This window comes from Podarcis cretensis (genome assembly GCF_951804945.1).
Source record: "Podarcis cretensis genome assembly, chromosome: 14".
In the NCBI taxonomy this organism is placed as follows: domain Eukaryota; kingdom Metazoa; phylum Chordata; class Lepidosauria; order Squamata; family Lacertidae; genus Podarcis; species Podarcis cretensis.
Genome location: NC_137183.1, coordinates 14510213 through 14525668, shown reverse-complemented (window position 1 = coordinate 14525668; position 15456 = coordinate 14510213). Strand labels below are relative to the sequence as shown.

The window sequence follows — 15456 nt, the reverse complement described above, 5'->3', positions numbered from 1 at the left end:
CTTTCTTGGGCTCCATGATCACTGCAGATGGTGACAGCAGTCACAAAATTAAAAGACGCCTGCTCCTTGGGAGAAAGGCGATGGCAAACCTAGACAGCGTCTTAAAAAGCAGAGACATCACCTTGCCAACAAAGGTCCGTATAGTTAAAGCCATGGTTTTCCCAGTACTGTAGTGATGTATGGAAGTGAGAGCTGGACCATCAAGAAGGCTGATCGCCAAATAATTTATGCTTTTGAATTATGGTGCTGGAGGAGACTCTTGAGAGTCCCATGGACTGCAAGAAGATCAAACGTATCCATTCTTAAGGAAATCAGCCCTGAGTGCTCACTGAAAGGACAGATAATGAAGCTGAGGCTCCAATACTTTGGTCACCTCATGAGAAGAGAAGACTCCCTGGAAAAGACCCTGATGTTGGGAAAGATGGAGGACACAAGGAGAAGGGGACGACAGAGGACGAGATGGTTGGACAGTGTTCTCGAAGCTACAAACATGAGTCTGACCAAACTGCGGGAGGCAGTGGAAGACAGGAGTGCCTGGCGTGCTCTGGTCCATGGGGTCACGAAGAGTCGGACACGACTAAACAACAACAAAGTCCCATGGAACTTGATGGGACTGACTCGCTATTAAGTGTGTTAAGGGTTGCAACTCTAATCTTCACATTGTCCTTTGCTGCCTTCATCCCCATTCCATAGCTGCTGCTGTGAGCTACTAAACAGCATTCAGAGGCTTGTCTGGAATCTGACCCTGCCAAGTAGGAATCTATGCAGTCCTCCTACACTTTCTGGCAGAGGAACTGCAGCACTGTAATAGAGACCAAGTTGTCGTAGATGAAGTGAGATAACAAACAGGGATCAGAAACTGGAAGGCAAACCCCACTGAAGGGTTAGGTCCTGCTTATGTAGCAGTACAGCTGACATTTCTGCCTTGCCTGATCCCTAGTGCAAAGTGTTGTCTCTAAAACGTGTCCATAAAAATGTTGCACTGTGCATGATGGTCTACTGCATCACCCCTCCAAGTATAAACCTTCCTAGACCCACAACTGTGATATCAGAAGTAGACAAGCAGGGCTGGTGCCAGCACATAGCATCCTTTGCCAAAGGACAAGGCCCACCGCCACTGGTACCAGAGCCCCACCTGCCCTATAATATTAAAGCAGTGTCTTTCCACGTTAAATAGTCAAAGCTTACACCAAAGAATCCTGGGAAGCATCATCTGTTAATGTTGTGGCAGATATTCATTTAGGAAAACACCAGAAGCTTTTCTATTGGGAATAGTACCAGGAAGTCTAAAGGAAGAAAACAAGACATTATATTTATATGCAACAGTAGCCGCAAGGCTATTGATTGCGACAAATTGGAAAAGTGGTATTATACCAACAAAAAGAGAGTGGCTTGCCAAATTATTGGAGTATTACAATATATCCAAAACAATGGGAGAAATTGGAAGGATCTCAAAAGAGAAGATAGACAAGGACTGGAAGGTGTTTAAAGGATATTTGCAAAACTATATTGGAAAAATCAGAACTCCTGTTAGAATAAACAAGTTCCGTTATAAATACTGAAATACTAAATAAGATGGATAACAATGTGTAACAGAAGAAGAAGCAGAAAATTGGTTTAAAAGTGTGTGAAAGAAAGTAATAGAAGTGGAAAGAAATTGCAATTGAGTAGACTGGAAGTTCAACACAAGGGTGGGGTGAGGGGTAAGGGATGGTGGTGGGAAAAAGAAGTATCTGTGGGATTGAGTGTGGGTATGTATGAATATTTTTAAGGATTGTATGAAATGTATGTTTGTATATTCGTAATGTGTGTATTAATGCTGAATTATTTTAATAATAAAAATTAATTTTAAAAAAATGTTGTGGCAGCTATTAGGAGGCCTACATTCTCCCACAGAGCTACAGTTTTCAAAGTGGTTCCCTTCTTGGGGAACTCTGAAAGCTGTCGCTCTGTGAGAGGAATGGGCAACATGTGAGTGTCTCCTAATAACTCTCAGCGCGCTGAACGAACTACAGTTCCCAGGATTCTTGAAGTGGGGGAGTCAAGACTGTTTAAGACGGTTCTGCTTTAAATGTATAGTGAAGATGGGGCTCAGGTGTGGTCTGGACCTCCCTTTATCCCCCCCAAGGCCCATGGAATTGGGCTTGCCACTATCACCATTTTTAATTTCCTCAAGTACGAAAGAGCTGAGCTAATAAGGCCCAGTGTTTTACCTACTTGCTTCTATTCGGAAAAGAACGTTTTGCACATTCACCTGGAAACATTTTTATTTATTAAAACATTTCTATACTGCCCCGAGCACATCAGTCTGGAAGCAATGCACAGCCAATTGTTTAACATACTGGCATCCACCTTTAAATCAATACAGATAAAAATGATAATAAAGCTGGTAATACAGGACAGAGTTGAAACGTGACAGCCTGCTGGGAAAAGTTGAGGAAAGGTCTACAAACATAGGTACTTACTTTAGCACAGGTATGGGGAATCTTTGTTGCTCCCAATATTGCTCCTATATGCCATGTTTATTGGGTCTGGTGGGAGTTGTAGTTTGGCAACATCTGGAGGGTCAAAGGTTCCCCAGCCTTGTTTTAGTGAGTCAACAATGATAGCACTTGTGGTTTGAGGACCCGACCCCGCGAAGTGAAATGAAGACACAGGGACACGTGATATAAGGTTAATGGGCTAGAAAAGGCCACAACTTTATTGATTACAGCAATGAAAAGGTATTGGCTTAGGCATTGGATCGAAACAAGTGGGTTTATTCACCAGTAGGTGGAGCCTGTTGATGCTGATCCAACTATAGGCTCACCTCCTGCTGTCACCGAGGGTCGTGCCATGGCCTCCCGCCAAGCAGGCATCGGACAGAATACACGACCGCCAGATTCCTTTAACGGAATACCCCTAAACATTGAAGGCATAGGCGATGGCCACACCTAGCACTTCGACACACCACAACACATTATTCCAATGCCTAACCTACCCACCAATACCACAAAAGTTGTGACGATTGCTACGAGGTAGGCGAAAAAACCAAAAAGCCTAATGCCAAATGGAAAAACTCCTACCAGGCCCCCCGGACAACCAGGGCGACCAACCTAAGGTCCATAGCAAGGCCAATGACCTAGGCCCTAACTAAAAGGGAGTGGAGGGTGGGTGACTCGCCACGGGACGACGATGAGGAATGAGGCCAGGGAGAGGCTAGTGCTGCAGCAAAAGGCTGCTGAACACGCCCCCTCCGTGGCACCTGGTTGGATGGCCACAGGAGGGGGGGCGTGAGCACCAGCCAGGTGAGCTGGAGGCAGGGGGCAAATGCCCCCCTGCTGGGCGGTGCTCGGGCTCCCGCCCACAACCACTCCCCTCTCTTTCAGGGAGGAGAGTCTTTGCCTGAGCTGAAGAGAGGTTTTCGATAAAATCTTGCCACCCTAGAAAAGGCTCTACCCCTCACCAAATTTGCTGACTACCAAGAATGCATTGTCCACCAAACATAACAAGCAAATAGGGCAATAGAGGTGAAGGTGCTCCTTCAACACCCAGCTGGAATAGGAGGCGATTCTCAGTGTGAGTCCAGAGAGCAACTGTAGGTCACAGCATTCAGAGAGTTGGAAAAGAGAGTAGAGTTGCATTGCCACAACCTGCCCTGCCATCGGTCTTGCTTCTGTCTGGGAGCGCCGCAAATGTCCCGCTGTTTGGGACTATAAAGGCTAAATGGGTACCACTAGAAGGCAAGCACGTGTTCAACACACTTCCGGCTACATTGGTGAGAGCAGTGGTTAGAATGACCTTGGTTGGCCAAGTCACTATCTCCTTGCCTAAGCTACCTTGCAGGCTGGTTTCGAGGATAAACTGAGGAGGGGAGTACCATGTGTACTAGGAGATCCTTAAATGAGTGGGAATACATCACAAACCTTTATGCCAGACTCTCCTCCCTCGCAATCTGTATAGCTGCTGGAGACTGTTGCACAGCCACAACAGAATCAGAGAGTCCTTTCTATGCCCCAGGAGGGTCTTTGAGAAGACGTTTTGGAGTACCACCATAGCCCTCATTCTCATTCTTCACGCATGCAATAGGCTGACAAGGATGTGTGATGGATTGGACAATGTCTCTTTCTTCTCTTGTCCAGCGGGATTGGACTGTATTCCTTCCCCTTGCTTCTGTTAAGAATTGAGAAAGTGTGGTTGAATAGCCAGTTCATGCTGGTGCTTTCTTCAGGAATAGATTGTGGTGAAGAAATTATTTATGGGATGTGGTGCAGTTGGCGTCAGTACATAAGAAGTGTCTTGCTGGATCTGACCAAAGGTTAATCTTATCTAGCATTCTATTTCCAACATACCAGCCAGCTGCATTTGTAATCTGAGTACAATGGTAACTTTGTCACACGTGAACATTACCCAATCCATTCTGCTTTGACACTATACCATAGAGACAGGCTCTAATGTGGAAACATGCACGTGAATAGGTTATTTCAGACCAGTTTCCCCAGGCTGTACTAGAATCACCATTTAAATTTCCCCAGAGTGCTCTGGAACAATACTATGTTGGGGACCTTGTAGAAAACTGAAACAGCAGTTCTGAAATCCTAATACGGGAGGACAAGAATACATCAGTACAGGTGAGATCTGCTGATTTTCTGGGGCATCAACAGTTGCTGCAAGGTGCTGGATGCTGATATCTGGCATAGTTCCAGTGCACACTCTTAACCTCTCCCATATAAGTGAAGTTTCCTATGGAGAAAGGTAAAGTGCTCCACTTTGGGACACATTGAAGCAAGTGCAAAAACTACTTTCTGTTCCAGTCATGGAGAGGGGTGTGGGCAGTTTCCTACCTTATTCAGGATCCTGAATAAGGGGGTACAGTGTGCCCATGAACATATTCCACAGCACTCTCTAAGGGTCCTTGCAATGTGAAAGCCATCCAGCAGTGCAGTTATGCAGTTTTAGATTCTTGACTTAATGACTTCGTACACATAGATACCGTATTTTTTGCTCTATAAGACACACTTTTTCCCTCCTAAAAAGTAAGGGGAAATGTGTGTGCGTCTTATGGAGCGGATGCAGGCTGCGCAGCTATCCCAGAAGCCAGAACAGCAAGAGGGATTGCTGCTTTCACTGCGCAGCGATCCCTCCTGCTGTTCTGGCTTCTGAGATTCATAATATTTTTTTCCTTGTTTTCCTCCTCCAAAAACTAGGTGCATCTTGTGGTCTGGTGCATTTTATAGAGCAAAAAATATGGTACCTCTTTACCCTAGCCTTTGGCATTTTGTCAGGATCCATTCTATTCTTCTGATGGTTTTTTAAAATTGATTTTAATGTTGTATTTTTATACTGTTGTAACCCTGCACAGGGATCTTTTTGTGGTCAAGGACAGGAAATCCAATAAATAATAACAGATGAAAATATGCATTACTTTGCCTAGTCCAAACTGTGTCAAGACATCCCTGTTGCATTTGGGGGACCCTCCTGCTCATTCAGCCGAGTGGGGCTCTAGATTTCTGCCCTGACAGCACCACTGAAGCCCTTCTCTGTGCACACCATCTGCCCATCATAATGACAGACATTTTGCTGCCATATAATAAAAACAGAACCAGAAAGCACTACCCAGATTAGCTCTGAAGAACTGCATTGTTAACAAAGCCTGAATAACAGCCTTTACCAAAAAAAAAAAAAAAAGTGACCTTTATGTGGGCATGTATTGCTGGAGCATAAAAGAGAACTGTACAATGGCCATTTTCATTGTAGCAATACATTTATTTTAAATACGATCAAGCAAATATCTTAAGAAAAATGTCACAGGCTATAACTTGACAGTCAACACCATTTGGAGTAGGATTCCTAACAAGCTGAACTGCATTCCAGATTTACAATCCTGATGGCCATTACAAAGAAGGCAGTTGTTTCAGGTCCTGCTTGTAATGGGCATTTTTCACTGGATTCTCTGGGCAGACGGGTTCTCCCACATTTCTCAGAAGGAGTGCAGTGACTGGGTTTTTAAATAAGTTGTTTCTCAACAGAAGTAGAACACGCACAAACATATTGTTGCATGCCACTGCAATCTCAAAGTGGTGCGAGATTCCAGGGGTCCCTATCGGAAATGAGGCACAGCAGAGACTGTGGTGTCTTTAGGATATGTGGTTTATTTATGCATACATACAACCTGAGCCTATGATGGAGGGGTTCACAGCATTAACTCCCATAGCTGCAGCCTTGAATTCAAGCAGAAATCAGCCATAGCTCACTCTCCATCTTTTCAGCCTGCAGCTTTTCCCCTCTAGGTCACATCACAGCAAACTCTGCTCTCAAACTCAATCTTTGTTCTTCTAATTATCAAAAAGCTAGAGGATGGGACCCACCCTTTCATTATCTGGCACAGAGCCACCTTTCCTTTGCTCTCTTATTAGCTTTCACCCAGGCGATCACCTCAATGAAAGAAGGTAGCCTGGATTATATTTTAACCCTTGCTGAATCTAGGGATTAGAAGGCTTGATCAGATTTCAACACCCACTCATAACACTATGTTACGAAGAACTGAAAGGTGGATTGCAGAGGGATTTAGTTGTTTACTTTCAAAAGTAATGAAACCTTTACACACTGTTTATCTTCTTGATGATATCTTACCCTCCTGCATTTATTAATGAATCATGAAACTCTCCTTTTAAATTGCAGGGTTTTAAGCACGCTTGATCTGATCTGTATAAAACCATATTTTGGATGCACTCCTTTAATGCAGATGCTGGAAAAGATATGAAGGGGCAAAACATTAAAATTATTGTAGAATCATAGATTGCAGTCCTAACTACTAGAAAGTACATACTATTGGAGGAAGTGACATGAGTATTTGGGATTGAGCTGTGTGACACACATGCCCTTGGCTTCAATAGTTCCTCAACATAAATACAAAACCCTATTGGGCAGAATGCTGATTTGTATTAACATAAAAGATGAAATAGACATTGGTAACAATGATCAAACATTAAACTAAATACTGAAGAAGAGGCTCAACTGATACTTTACTTCATTTATACGCACATTTATTTCCACTTTCAGCTGTCAACAGGAAGAATTGTGCTTTCTCTTGTTCCTAATCTTCCCTAAAAAGGTAAAGGTACCCCTGCCCATACGGACAGTCGTGTCCAACTCTAGGGTTGTGCGCCCATCTCACTTAAGAGGCCGGGGGCCAGCGCTGTCCGGAGACACTTCCGGGTCACGTGGCCAGCATGATGAAGCTGCTTTGGCGAGCCGGCACCAGCGCAGCGCACGGAAACGCCGTTTACCTTCCCGCTAGAAAGCGGTACCTATTTATCTACTTGCACTTTTTAGGGTGCTTTCGAACTGCTAGGTGGGCAGGAGCTGGGACCGCAGACGGGAGCTCACCCCGCCGTGGGGATTTGAACCGCCGACTGCAATCCCTAGGCGCTGAGGATTTACCCACAGTGCCACCCGCGTCCCTAGCCCCCTGCCAAACCCAGAGGTAGTGTGGTGCTGTTCAGCCCAGCACTGACATCACTGTGATACTTCCACAGATCTCAACAATATGTTTAGATATCTCTCTCTGTTGTAGATTTGATATTGAGATTTGGGTCCAATTGGACACAGAAAATGTGCAATGCGCTATGTCTGGTTGCATTATCAATTTGCAGCCCTGCTTAAACTGTCCTGTTCCATTTGCAGGTGATAGTTTTCAGAAACGTTGCAGTGATATGTTGCCTGTTGTATATATGTCACTTCCCCTTATCCTGCCATGGGCTCTGGTCAAACAGGTTTTGAAGCACTACAAAATGTACTAGACCTGTTTAGACTTCTCCAAGGAAGGTGCCCGAGTCTGGGGCTTCATTGTGGACTGATCCTATGCATTAAGTTCAATGAAAGTTGTCCCCAAGTAAGCAAGAGCCTCAGTCAGCTTGTTTTTTGGCTAAATTAAGAAAATGTTCATGCAGCCCTATCCTGTGCATGGTTACTTGAAGGTAAATCTCACTGTGATCAGTGGGGTTTATTCCCAGGGAAATGGACACAAATTACAGCTTCACTGTTTGAGAGAAATCTACCTCTAAGTTAAAACTCATTGTTTATTTTCTCATTTGTGCAGAAACAGGGAACCCCTTATCCTTCAAATGTTCTGGACTCCAACTCCCATCAACCTAAGGTAGCACAGTTAAACCATCAGGGATGATGGGAACTGTAGTCCAGCAACATGGAGGACCACAAAATCCCCACTCCTGCACTAGTGGATATGGGAACAACTATTCTCTCTTTTCTTGACACTGATAATTATTATAAAGTTATCGACATGGCCCACTTTGTGCAACTTGGTCAGGCTTTATTCTGTTGCCACTAAGGAAGAAATATTTTTGTCCACCTAGCTCTCATGGTTGCATGTGGAATAGCACCCTAGGTTGGTTTTATTTGTTCTTGCTTTAATGACTGATCTGACCAGGGGTGGGTGTGTTAAGGTATGGGGGTTTATTTATTTCCTTATGTGTTCTCCCTTCATTGTGTTCTTTGTTCTGTGAAAACAGTAAAACTATTTTAAAAATAGAGACCTTCAAAAGGCAACTGCGTCCTTCTTCTGGACTTCTGATCACCAGCAGTGTTTTCCTAGCGAGGAAGGGAAATGCAACCACTGTGAATTTCACAGTTGTGTTGCAAGCATAACGAATTATTAAGTTTGAACTTGCATCCAAATCAAGTAAGGTCATCTCACAATCCTATTGACGTGAGAATATCTCATCTCAAAAAGTAACAAACATACATATGTCTGCAATAACAGCACTCCTACATGTTTCTTAAGAAGTAACCCCTACTATCTTGTGTTTAGCATTGCAAGCAAAGTTAATTAAATTGCCCAATTCTTGAATAGGCAGTCACTCCATGTGCTGTATTTAGAACACTGGCTTTTCCCAGCTGTAGTTATGCCAATAGAACTGAATAAATGAACTGCCATGAGGAAATGATCACGGATAGTAAAGGGTATTTCTGCAATAACATTCTTTCCTTCTGGTATGGCAATTTGACTTCATGGTGTAGATCAGCCTTCCCCAACGATGTGCCCTCCAGTGTTTTGGACCACAATTCTTACTATACTTCACTAATGGTCATGCAGTGCTACCTCGGGTTACATACGCTGCAGGTTACATACGCTTCAGGTTAAAGACTCCACTAACCCAGAAAGAGTGCTTCAGGTTAAGAACTTTGCTTCAGGATGAGAACAGAAATTGTCCTCCGGCGGCGCAGCAGCAGCAGGAGGCCCCATTAGCTAAAGTGGTGCATCAGGTTAAGTACAGTTTCAGGTTAAGAACGGACCTCCGGAACGAATGAAGTACTTAACCTGAGGTACCACTGTACTGACTTGGGCTGATGGGAACTGTAGTCCAAAACATTGGGGAGAAGAAGAAGAAGAAGAAGAAGAAGAAGAAGAGGAGGAGGAGGAGGAGGAGGAGGAGGAGGAGGAGGAGGAGGAGGAGGAGGAGGAGTAGTAGTAGTAGTAGTAGTAGTAGTTTGGATTTGATATCCCGCTTTATCGCTACCCGAAGGAGTCTCAAAGCGGCTAACATTCTCCTTTCCCTTCCTCCCCCATAGCAAACACTCTGTGAGGTGAGTGGGGCTGAGAGACTTCAGAGAAGTGTGACTGGCCCCAGGTCACCCAGCAGCTGCATGTGGAGGAGCGGAGACGCGAACCCGGTTCACCAGATTACGAGTCTACAGTTCTTAACCACTACACTACACTGGCTCTTGGTCAGGTTGGGGGAAGATAGTATAGATTCACATTAGAAGTGCTTTCTAACCTTAACAAGTGTTCAGTGCCAGGTTTGGGGAGGCCCTTAGACAACGTGATCTCAGTCTAAACCAGCATCAGCACCTGGCACCTTGGGGAAGCTGTCAAGATATCAGTGCCTTGTCAGGACCCCCTGCTGATGCCTATCCTGTCCTGCCCTGCCCTTCCCTTCCCTTCCTTTTTCTGGATCTAGCCACCCTTTCAACTTTCCTCTGTGCCCCAATCCTGGCAGCCCATCTAGTTCGGCATCCTTTTCACAGTGACCAACCAGACGTTTCTGGGATGGCTGCAAGAAGGAACTGAGCACAATAGCTTACACGGGTCAACAAACGTTTTCAGCAGGGGGCCGATCCACTGTCCCTTAGACCTTGTGGGGGGCCGGACTATTTTTTTTTGGGGGGGGGGGTGTTAATGAACGAATTCCTATGTCCCACAAATAACCCAGAGATGCATTTTAAATAAAAGGACACATTCTACTCATGTCAAAACACGCTAATTCCCGGACCATCCATGGGCCAGATTTAGAAGATTGGGCCAGATCCGGCCCCTGGGCCTTAGTTTGCCTACCCATGGCTTAATACATACCACCTTCTGAGAGGGAGAACAAGTTGCGTGGAGATTGCTACTCATTCTCATACCTCTCTCTCTGCTTGTTCCCTCACAGAAGGGAAGCAGTCACAAAGAGGGGGTGAAGGAAACTTCAGGGACTAACTATGCCCCGCATCCTGGGAGTGGGCTAAAGTTTGTAACCAGAAATACAACACTCTGAAAGAGCTGGTGCAGTGTGGTGCTCCAAGTGAGAAAGTAAGCCCTTGGTTCAAATTCTGCCTGTCATAAATTCCAGAGGTGGCCTTAAGCAGCCGCCTTTCTTTCAGCCTCTGCTCCTCTGGGCAACTGCTGCTGCCGCCCCTGGTCTCTGAGTGCTCCCCACCAGAAAAAGAGAGGTGCCTCTTAGAAAATAATAAGAACCCTCCTGGATCAGACCAAATCTAGTCCCACATTCTGCTATCACATTGACCAACCTGATGTCTATGGGAAGCCCATGAGGACACAAGTGCAACAGCACAAGATGTAATAATTTCTAAAAGAATGTTAAAATACTATTATTATAAATGGTAAACATTTAGGATTGTTAAACTGGTGCACTGTTAGTATACAACCAGTGGGCTTTGGACTGCCTTGTGCTAGTTCCCAAGGCAAAGAAAATATAGATATTTAATATTTCAGACTTTATTTTATAATATATATATTCTACCCAAAGTGATAGTAAAAATAGATGGTTTCAGTTTGTCTGTTCCAACATTTAATCAGCAGCTAAGAAAAGCACTTTTACTAGCTATGATGTTTTCTAACTTGTTTTCCAAGTCTTCAATTTGGTTGTGAACCATTAATCTAATAGGGAACATTCTGGTGTTAAAAGCATAGAATCCTGAGTTCAAATTCCAGCTTCAACAGATGGTTTTGACTATTCTTGTTTTCTTTAGACTTGATTTCCCACCTGAAAAACATTCTACATATTTACAAGCATCCATAATCCATTTTTGTGGAAACATCTAAAGGTACGCAGTAAAATCAGCCTTTTTTAAAAAAAAGTGTGTTGGAAATAATGTTGACTAGAACAACCAGTGGTTATATCTAGGTCAGCATGTAGCATCCTCACTCTCTGTGTCAACATTATCTATATAGGATCAAAAATGCAACCTCTAATTGAGAGACATGATCAACAGGAGGTGACACACTTTATAATTGCTATGTATGTTCATGTATACTTCCAATGAAGTATTTAGTCACTGTCACTAAACATGATATAAATTGATAGGCTGTTGGTTTTTCATGCAAAGCTTGATCACGCGTATGTGACTTTGCTTTTGAATAACAAGCCCATTACTGAGAGTGAATTCAAATAAGTGATCTAGATCATTCCATACCATCCTTAATACAACCTGAAAAGATGTGTGTCTATAAACATAGGGTTTATAATCCTATAAAAACAGGGTTTGTTGTCTTGACCCCATGGCCCTGGGTGAACAACCAGCAACCATTTTGATTAGGGTTGCCTCTGCTCGGATTTTATCTCTGAAATTATTAGTGTATTTGTCTGCATGAACTTCAGTTAAACTTTCCTCCAGCATTAAGGAAGCATTTAGGTCAGGGGGAGGCAAACTAAGGCCCAATCACCTTCTAAATCCAGCCAGCAGACAGTCCGGGAATCAGGGTGTTTTTACATGAGTAGAATGTGTCCTTTTATTTAAAATTCATTTCTGGGTTATTTGTGAGACATAGGAATCTGTTCTTCCCCCCAAAAAATACCGTATTTTTCGCTCTATAACACGCACCTGACCATAACACGCACATCGTTTTTAGAGGAGGAAAACAAGGGAAAAAACATTCTGAATGCAACAGTGGATGTATCATTTTTGTGCTTCATGCTGTGGCCACAGACATGTGATCTGATGGTGAATTTGGGGTGACCCAATGCAAAAATCCTGAGAATCCCTGTGGATCCATGCTTTGTAACCACGTTTTTGCACCATTGCAGCCCCAGGCAACAGTGGGTGCGTGATTTTGGGGGGGCAGGCTGTAGCCATGGACATGCTATGTGCTCTGATGGTGAATTTGGGCTGACCCAATGCAAAGATCCTGAGGATCCATGTGGATCCATGTTTTGTAACCACGTTTTTGCACCATTGCAGCCCCAGGCAACAATGGGTGCGTGATTTTTGGGGGGCAGGCTGTAGCCATGGACATGCTATGTGCTCTGATGGTGAATTTGGGCTGACCCAATGCAAAGATCCTGAGGATCCATGTAGATCAATGCTTTTTAACCACGTTTTTGCACCATTGCAGCCCCAGGCAACAGTGGGTGTGTGGTTTTTGGGGGGCAGGCTGTAGCCATGGACATGTTATGTGATCTGATGGTGAATTTGGGCTGACCCAATGCAAAGATCCTGAGGATCCATGTAGATCCATGTTTTGTAACCACGTTTTTGCACCATTGCAGCCCCAGGCAACAGTGGGTGCGTGATTTTTGGGGGGCAGGCTGTAGCCATGGACATGCTATGTGATCTGATGGTGAATTTGGGCTGACCCAATGCAAAGATCCTTAGGATCCATGTGGATCCATGCTTTTTAACCACATTTTTGCACCATTGCAGCCCCAGGCAACAGTGGGTGCGTGATTTTTGGGGGGCGGGCTGTAGCCATGGACATGCTATGTGATCTGATGGTGAATTTGGGCTGACCCAATGCAAAGATCCTGAGGATCCATGTGGATCCATGCTTTTTAACCACATTTTAAGTGGGGAGGGAAGGAAAAACACAGAAGGGACAAGGAGCAGGAGAGGGGTGTGCAGAGAAGCAGCTGGCTAAGAATGCAGGAGAGGGGTAGGGAGGAAAGGAAGGCAAAAGTTTTCCCTCACCTACCCACCCAAGCCAGCCAGCTCGCGCTCTCTCTCTCTCTCTCCCTCCTGCATGTTTTCAGCTTTCCCCTCTGCTTGCCTGGAGGGGAGGGGCTTTCCCTGCTCTTTGTTCCGTTTGAGCAAACACAGCAAGGAAACAGAAGTGGGTGGGCAGTAAGACCCTGAGGCAGAATGCCGGAAAGCAGGCGCTTCCTCTTTTCAAGTTTCCCTTCTAGGAGACGCGCAATTTGATTTTTGCCTGCTTTTTTTGCACCAATTGGCTCCAGGGACCACACATTCGCTCAATAACACGCACAGACATTTCCCCTTCCTTTTTAGGAGAAAAAATCTGCGTGTTATAGAAGGAAAAATACGGTATATATATATAGACCGGCCCCACACAAGGCCTGAGGGACAGTGAACCAGCCCCCGCTGAAAAAGTTTGCTGACTCCTGATTTAGATAGAGAGATTTCTGGAGACAGGTAAATGCAGCAGGAGGAGGAGGATAGTAGTACAGTGGTGCCTCTGGATACGCACACCTATTGTTGCGTATCCTCCGGGTTATGCATGCAGCAAACCCAGAAGTATTTTTCCAGGTTTCACTCTGCATGCATGCGCAGAAGCGTTCTATCGTGCCGCGCGCATGCGCAGAACAGGCACCTCCGGTTGCAAATTCCTCGGGATCTGACCGGAGCTCCAGAACGGATCCCGTGCACAACCGGAGGTACCACTGTAAATTATTTTGTAGGAATACAATGCTTAGTGACATTTTATCATCCAATGTGAAAACTGGAAAAAAATTATGACTCTAATGACCATTAGGAATGAATGACCCATTTGCCAACGCCACATTTTATAGTTAAAATAACACTAGATACCATTATGGCTGCAATAACTTGTCCAATCGCACTGGACATGAACATATAAAACATTAAAACTAGATTATTCACTTGGATAAAGACATCTTAAAGTGCAATCCTATACACATCTACTTAGAAGTAAGCCCACTGAGTTCAATGGGAATTACTCCAAGGAAACTAGGTATAGGATTGCAGCCTTGTTGCTTCAGTAGGACTTACTTCCAAGTAGGCATGGCTAGGTTTGTGCTGTGAGTTGAGCAACTAATTACCGTATTTTTCCGTGTATAAGACTAGGCTTTTCCCCTAAAAATATTTTCAAAAATTAGGGGGCATCTTATACTCTGGGCCACCTCCCCCCATTTTCTTAAATCTGAGTCCCCCCAAAATAGGAGGCGTCTTATACATGGGGGCGTCTTATAGATGGAAAAATACGGTATATGAGCTTCAATCATTTAATCAATTTTTGTAATTTTATATATACACAACAACTGGCATGAAGGAAAAACACCTGTTTATGGAAGAAACTGAGAAAGGGGTAAAATTCAACCTCCCCCAAGTTTCACAGAGATATTTTATAAATACGGCATTAGGTTAAGTTCTGGTTAACTACAATAACATATTTGGGGGGGTTACAGATAGGTAGCTGTGTTGGTCTGCCATAGGTTTTTTTTTGGTTTTTTTTTTAATATTGGGGGGGGGGTCATGTATACAAGTTATTTCTTTTGTCCTGTTCTCTTTTCCACTATTTTTTTAATATTCTTTTTGTGTGTGTCTTCTCTTACTCTGCGCCCTTGTGATGATGTACTTTAAATTTTTTCAATAAAGAATATAAAATAAGTTTCACAGAACTGAAAACATACATACACAGATAAGCAAGCAAAGCGTGACCTAAAAAATGTAGTGCTAAGCTAAAGCACAAAAGGCAAGCGTTTAAGAACAGTAGACACCCATCCTAAAACAAAACCCTGCACATTTATAGTTAAAAAACACACACCTAAATAAATAAATAAATAATCCTTTATACCCCGCCCACCTGGCTGGGTCTCCCCAGCCACTCTCAACACTCTTTTACTAGGCAGCTAGGCTGCAATCTTATTACATACTCACCGGGCTTAAATCCCATTGTGGGCCTTACTCGTGAGTAAGCATGCATACGGTCGGACTGAACTGACACACAGCTCAAGGAAAGCTCTCACCCTGTCATGTAAAGTAAAGCCCCACTGTGGGCCTCACTCCCACAGCGAGGAGCGCCTATAGGACTGCAGACAAAGACATAACACACCTAGATAGATGGACATATAAATAGATAAATAAAGAAAAGCCTAAGAAGAAGGCGAGGCCCTCCCCCTGATGAACTCCAGCTGGGCTCCAAACAAGCCTTACAGGCCCGGCGTTGCTGGGCAACGGCTGAGAAGATGGGAGGGGGGAGTT

At 44.2% G+C, this 15456-nt stretch overlaps 1 long non-coding RNA gene across 1 annotated transcript in view; it reads right to left on the bottom strand.

The window, feature by feature from the left end:
- The window catches only part of LOC307203026, a 23207-nt gene extending 7751 nt beyond the window's left edge, over positions 1-15456 (bottom strand). Inside the window, exons 1-2 of the long non-coding RNA XR_013833073.1 lie at positions 15133-15456; positions 3906-4152 (exon numbers count right to left, since the gene is read on the bottom strand). This is a non-coding gene — a long non-coding RNA (uncharacterized lncRNA). The remainder of the gene's footprint in view (positions 1-3905; positions 4153-15132) is intronic.